A 7,374-nucleotide genomic window follows, 5' to 3' on the forward strand; every position below is an offset into this window, starting at 1 on the left:
GCCGACAGTTTAACCAATTGCCGATGATCATTTCCTTTGCCCAGTGAGCATTTCCCTTGGCCGGTGGCATCCCACATGGTTCATAGAATGCGCCTTAGGAATTTTGCAATGATCAGAGAAGGAAAACAGTGCGGACAGAGGCAACTTGTGCATGGCAGTGGACTTCCGAGCGGAGCCGAGTATGCATTGCATTGGGCCCTCTTCCCGAGGCTGTTTACTATTTTATTAGATTAGTTAATTTGCTTAACTAGTTTAATTGGTCTGTAATATTTAATTAGCTTGTAGGTTAGTTAAATCTGTATTATTCTTTCGGTCCCTCCGAGCAAGGGCAAGTTTGTAATAAGTGTGGGTATGTGTGTGCATGTCATCCAACCCCCACTTCTTTCTCCCTTTTACTTACCTGCTTTGATGGTTAGTACTAGGGCATATTTAATTTAGCATCCTTATTCTATGGATGCATGCATCATTCATCGGTATTGCATGCATCGGGCTCGGCACATCATGCTAACTGCATAGTATTTCAAATCTAACTTGAATACGTGCATCAAATGGTTGCATTTCACATGCCATCCTAAGGATTAGCCGAGCCTATCCTGATTGCATTCGGTATGCGTTACATTAGGCACTTACCATGGACTTGGATCATACATTGATTGCTAACGAGTTCTTTGTTTTGGCTTGGAGTACACTGTAAGTATTTTGTGCTTTAGCATCTCGCACGAGTGTGAATGTTAACATGACAGCATGCTTACCATGCGGCTAGATGCTTATGTGATATGAACTGCCTGGATGCCTGTGGATTGCTTGAGTGGGAACAACTCATCAAAATCCGTGTTTTAGCCTGCTCACGAGTAGCAAATTTCAAAACATTTTCCAAACAAACGGATATGCGATGTTTTGTTCCAAATTAGGCGATCTAGTCTATACTTGTTTTGCTGTGCACATCACATAGTAATTCTAGCTAATTAACCGGAATAAGAACACATAACGTTTTCAAAATTGGATATCATGATTAGTAGAGGCCGATCTTCCGATCGGGCGAGAGGGGGTGCTCATAGCTGACCTTCCCCAATCATACCCAAGTTCTCGAGCCGAGGCAACTCTGGTGATGACGGACACGTGGCCTTAGGCAAACGAGTCAGGGTTTCCTAAATTCTCCCAAAATAAAATATTTAGGTGGCGACTCTGTATCTGGCAAAGCAGTCCATGTTTGGCACTTCTTTCTAAAAATCTGTTTTCCAAAACGATTTGCCAGATTTGGACTCTTTGGTTCAGATTAAGAACCGTGACGATTTGAGAGTCCGAGCTGTAGTGAGCCCAAAACGAACTAAACGGGACTCATCCTCCTGGGGCGTTCGGGGACGTCTACAATCGGCTAGTAATGTTGGCCGATGGTCCTTTCTCTTGGCCGATGGCCTTCTACTCTGGCTAATGGCCTCTCCTTTTGTTCTTTGAGTTGACTATGTGTTGGAGGTGTTGAAAACTTATCTCTTGTTCCACTTCAAATGCATTTTGGTGACGATTTTGCGAAGTCATGCCTGTGTTACTTCAATTTGATTATTGAGTTGTTGTATTTTTGGTTATTGAGTTGTATTTTGTGTTAATTGTTAAGTTCTTGTCTTGCTTATCGAGTTGTATTTACGTTTGATTAGCATGTCAAGTCCTGTTTTGCTTATCGAGTTGTTTTTGTCTTTCAGTTGTCAGTTGGTTCACTACCTGATTAAATGCAATTCGAGTGTTTAGTTTTCAACATGTTCAATCTCATTTACATTGTTATGTGATGCGATGCAATGCGATGCTTAGAATGTACAAATGTAACACTTTTTCAATAAAAGAGTTATTTCATTCCATCATGTTTTCTTTTGCAAAAGAGTACATAGTTTTAAAGAAATAAAACCTGTCTGAGGCAATACAATGTGCAAAAACTACAAGTAAAAAGAAAAATAAAGCAAAAAAATAACAAAGCATCTGGATCGGCACCGGTCGCCTCAAGTGCGGGAATCCCTCCTCGTCCTCTTCGGATCATCGCCGTCAGCTCCATTGCCAGAGTCTGAACCAGAGCCATGTCCAGTCTCATCCTGAGATGACTCCGCCTCCTCGTCGGACTCATCGTCATCTGGGCAGGCGCCCGTGAGCTACTCCCAGAGTGAGTACGCCCGGCTCTGCTATGGCTGCATGTTTAAATCCCTCGTCCCACTCTCCTTGCTGCTTGGGCAGGCGCTGAGGGTCCTGCTGAAGCACCTGCTGTGGTTGGTATCCGGAACGAGGCCTAAAAAGGACAAATTGGCAAGTGCATCAGTTATGCTATGCAAAGTTGAGTATGGTATCGAATACAGTGTATGAATGCTATGAGCAGTATATGTATGCCGTGAGCAGTGAATGATTGCAGTATATGAAGGCCGTGGCCAATGCCTAACATACAGTGTATCAGTGCCGTGAGTGGTTTGTGAGTATAGTGTATCAAATGCCGTATTGATAACGTAATGCATCAGATCAGTATGGAACAGATTATGCAAGGTTTTGGGACCGAGGTTGAAAGAATTTACCGAGATACCGTAAATGCTGAGCAAGTCCATGCTCCTCTGCAGCATCCCCATCACTGAGGCCGACAGCTCCAGAGGTTGTCTAGTGTACTCGATGGAAGCCTGCAAAAGTATTGAGGAAATTAGTATTTTGTGAGATATCAACTGAAATGAAATGACTGTACAGAATGCAAAGTATAGCACATACTGAGGTCGAGCCGCGAACTCCGACGAGCTTATTGTGAGAACCCGAATATAAAAATTAAGTAAATAATTAAATAATAATATTACAATCTCAAATATTTTGGTGGTGAATTCTAAGGTGCAAATTAAATATTATTGGAGGATCTTTTAATTAATTTTAAACCTAAAATAAATTTATGGTGAAAGTCTTTAATTTAGAGACAAGGTTTATTATAAAAATAAAAATAAAAAGAGAGAGAGAGGAGGGGGTGACTTGAACTCTAGACCACATAATTAATAAGTTAGGCTCTTACCATTTGAGTTACATATAATTTATACATATGTTTTGTATATTTATTTATTTATTTGACCTATGTGTGCCCACTACTAGTATAAAATAAAATAAACACAAACCCTACTCTATTATTTGTTCACCACATAGGGCAACAACACAGCAGCCACTGGAGAAGGTTTGAGAGAAGGAAAAAAAGAAGAAAATGTTGCAATCAAAGAACTTTTGGGTGTGTTGTGTTGTGTGTGATCATCAAAGGTTAGCCCTCTTAGGTTTTCTTCTCTTCTTTCTTTGTTCTATCCTTATTCTATAATTATTTTATTCATTCATGGAGAGGTTGTAGGTTTATGTATTGTGTGTATAGATATCCTATTAAGAAACTTGAGGAGCTAAATTTATGTATAAAGAATCGGTGTGAATCTTAGTCCAAAAATTCTGCACAAAATCACAAACTTTAAAAATCAAGAAACCATATCAAACGGATGAATTTTAATCTGCAATTTTTACAGTAGATCAATTACACATTGAATTGCATATCTGAATTTTTTTCATAATTTTTGGGAGTCAAAATCCGTATAAATTGAGGTATTCAAATCTGTCCAGGAAACCAGTCCAAAACAGTAAATTCGGGATTGTTGTTCTCTTTGGGTATAAATCCAAAAATTATCAAATTAGTGTCATTAGAACTGGTTACGAGTCTAGTTTCATATATTTTTGGCCTTGCATTGATTGCTCGTGTATATTAAGAGAACCGTCAATTTCTTTAAAGTGCTGCAGAAAACAACCTGTCTGGATATAATAAATTGTAGGAAATTATTTTGATAAGCAAATCAAGTGAAACCAATTGGGTTTGAAACTTAGGATATATTAGATCATATCTGGAGGTTATTGGAATTTTTCGAATAGCGTGGAGTGGGTTTTGTAATTTTCAAAGTTAGCGAATAGATTGGGAAAACTTGTTTAAAACACTGTTTCATCTTAAAGTTATTTTTAGTTAAGTTTTGACCGGAACCCATGTCTTGGGTGATTTTAAACCTTGAAGAACATGAACTTAGGTAATATTTAAGAGTAATGGTGAGTTGGGTTAAGCCGTGTTAGTGCGCTTTAGTTTGAGGTTACTTAGTTCCTATTTTTTTTAGTATTTTTAAATTAGTTGTGACGCGTAGTTTTTATACTTGGTCTCAGGCCACTAGTTGGACTTTTACACTCTATTCGAGGATTATATTATTGCGTTTCAGGTGAGTAGTTTCATGCTACGTATTTTTATAAATGTTCCCCTACCCTGAACTGTTGGAAAATTAAATTGTTGTTTCATGATTAAACTGTTTTGATAAATTATTATATTATCAATTGAATCAAATTATTTCTGAAACATGTGTGAACTTGGCATACTGTAAACTATTTGTTTTGGTCTCATGTTTATAATGATGAACTACCATGTTTTGCAAAACTGATGTGTATTGATATTGGGACCAAGTGTGTATTTAGTCCAGGGAAATTATTCCACTGTGTGTGGTGACTCTGGCCACTAGGGAACAGATCCGGGTTGGGCCGTGATGACTCTAGTGCTCAACGATTGTAAGGAAAAGACCTTTAAAAACAACTAGGTGACCTTCAATCGGATCGTCTTTGAGAAAAGGCCCAGGTGCCACCCTGAGGATGACTCTTAGTTCGGTATTGGATCCAACGGGGCTTATAGCCTGAGAAATGTGTGGCAGATTATTTGTTTTTATTGGTACCCAGAAAATTATTGGTGTTCATGTTATAATCTGTTTTAAGTGAAAAATGTCGTTTATCATGTTCTTGCGAGACATGAGTATTTTAAGTGTTGAATTGTGGAACCTTCTTTTTGAAACAGATTGTATTTATCAAACTGTATGCCAATCTAGTTTCTGTGATATATATCTTATTTTGGAATTGAACCCTGTTTTCAAAATTGTATTTACTATCCATGTTGCTACTCACTGAGCTATCAGCTGACTTAGTTGTTTACCATTTCCAGGTGTTAGAAGGACTTAGAGTGGACTCATGGCGTAGCGGGGACTCAATTGCATGGACCTCTAGGGCATTCCTTTAGTTTAGAGTGTTATGTCAAGTTTGTGCATATTTATATTTATTCTTATCGAAGTTCATTTAGGATTATTTTTGATATGTGGGTTGTTTATATCCCATAAGTTTGGATGGCTTTTGATTACGGTTGATTTTGCCGTTTATAATTGTGGCATGTCTGGATTGAGTTTTGGTTATTTATTATTGGACTATTGTTCAGTTGTTCAATGTGATTGGATTCGTGTTTAGGCTTACGTGTGCCTTGGGCTAAGTCCCTGTGGGCCACGGCCGGTCATGCCCGGATTTGGGGTGTGACACTTATAATCAGCCGGAGGAGGAGCAATGGGTATTTGGTAAGTCTCTCCACCCTGTCCTCGGCAAGTCCTGGTGGTGGGCAAGTCTGGCCACTCTGATCTCCGTCCCCTCCGGGAACCAGTCCTGTCACGGGCCTGAGTCGCCCTCGGTGCTCCCGCTCCTCCTATTGGGGCTACATGCCTCTCCTTTTCAACTTGCTGAACATTGGCCAGAGGCCGCATAAGATGAGTCTGGATGAAAACGGTGTAGTCGCCCTCATCTCTAAAAAAGTCAGCATCCCAACCGATTGTGAAATCGGTCATCTCCTGTGGGGTGTACATCACTGTCTGTCTCATGTGCGTAGGGGGTGGTATCGGAACCACTGGATCGGGTAAACCAAGGGTCTAACACAGAAAGTGCTCGCCCAAGTACCATGCCCGGCAGACCGGACCCTCCAGCAAGAACCAGAACCGGGCAATCTCCCGAGCACTCGTGTACTGGTCTCTCACTGCATCAGGCAGTACTGCCTAGGGCTACAAAGTGATCCGTAAATGGCAGGATATACAATTTGTTTTCTGCTATTGACAGTGAAATATAAATAAAAACTCAAATGAACTATAAGCTTTGAAATACCTCTGCTGTGGCTATGGTGTCAAAATATCTGCGGAAGAACAAGAAAGACTCCCGTGGCCTCCGCTTGCACCTCACGTCATATCTGTGAGAATAGGGAACAACAAGGGGCATCTCCACCTTCGACTCTGGAGCAAGCCTCGGAAAGTAGGCATACACCCACAACTACAGAATGTAAAAAGGCAATAATGAGTATGTTTATCAGTAAAGTAGAATACAGATAAAGCAGAAATCAAAGAAGGGTGTGCAGTGTATTGTGTAGTGTATGCAGTGTACAGCCAGTGTAAAGCAGATTGCGCGTATGTAGTGTGTGTGGTGTACAGGTAGTGTAAAGCAGAACTGTAAAATAGAATGAAAAGATGTACCTCCCAGGCTCGCCAGTAGTCTCCTAGCAGGTGTCCGCTGCGTTGAGATGAAGAGCTCATGTATCCGTACAGCGTGGCCAGGCCTGCGCCCCCTAGTCATAGCGCCGAATCCAGGTCACGTCCACCAGTGCGCTCAATAGATAGAGGCCAATTGTGTTCGCCCGGTCGGCGAAGAGAGTGGTCCCCAGCATGAACATAAGGAACCCTCGGGCATACTGCTCGACCTCCTCGCCGGTCGTCGGCGTCTATACCCGAAACTGGTCCTCGAACCACGAATATCTCACGAACCCTGGCTGGGAGAGAGGTGGGCGAGCGCCAAGCAAGAACATCTGGGCAGCCTCCCACTCGCCCATATCGGTGTCGAAAGGGATCGGATCACCCCCTACTCCAATGCCAGTGAGCATGGAGAAGTCGAAGGGAGTCATCGTCATATCCCTTGCTACAGAAAGGTGAAAGGAATCGGTGGTGTCCCACAACCTCTCAACTAGTGTACCTAGAAGGGGTCGGCTCGCAGTAAGGTGCGAGAGTCCCATGCAGAAAATGCCGAAGCCGGCCTCATCGATGATATGGCGAACCTCATTAGGTAGCTCCATATACCAACCCCGGGCAATGGTGTTCCCATACCCCTGGAAGGCATGGGAATCTCGCTGTGCTCAAGACAAACAGATGCGAAGCAGTGTTAGAAATACGGTTCTTGAATGTGTTCAGAATTGATAAAAATGTAGTGCGTGTTCATATGTTCGAGTTGACACAGATATCATGTATGAATGTGCTCAGGGTGAACTAAGCATGTGTTGTACAAGTGTGTTCGTGATGATCAGATAAAGGGCAGTATCGTCTATCCAAGACATACGACCTACATTGCAGAAAGTAAAAAGGAAGAGAATACCTCAGTGGCGCCATAAGACAGGTGTGACTCCAGCTTGTGTAGTAGAAGGTCCTCTGGTGCACCTCGCGTGAAGCTCCTAAACTGACGAATGCTGTCAGGAGGCAACACGTGTATCGCAGGCTGGCACGTCGTCGGGTCGAAAGGTCGAAC

At 41.9% G+C, this 7,374-nt stretch overlaps 1 long non-coding RNA gene across 1 annotated transcript; it reads left to right on the plus strand.

The window, feature by feature from the left end:
• The first annotated feature begins 3,083 nt into the window (after positions 1-3,083).
• LOC145798491 (uncharacterized) lies at positions 3,084-5,272 on the plus strand. Its single transcript, XR_014339398.1, has 2 exons — positions 3,084-3,255; positions 4,183-5,272. It is a non-coding gene; the product is annotated as an uncharacterized LOC145798491 (long non-coding RNA).
• The last annotated feature ends 2,102 nt before the right edge of the window (positions 5,273-7,374 follow it).

The sequence above is a fragment of the Camellia sinensis genome, chromosome 9 (assembly GCF_055761805.1).
Source record: "Camellia sinensis isolate YWXY chromosome 9, ASM5576180v1, whole genome shotgun sequence".
Lineage (NCBI taxonomy): Eukaryota > Viridiplantae > Streptophyta > Magnoliopsida > Ericales > Theaceae > Camellia > Camellia sinensis.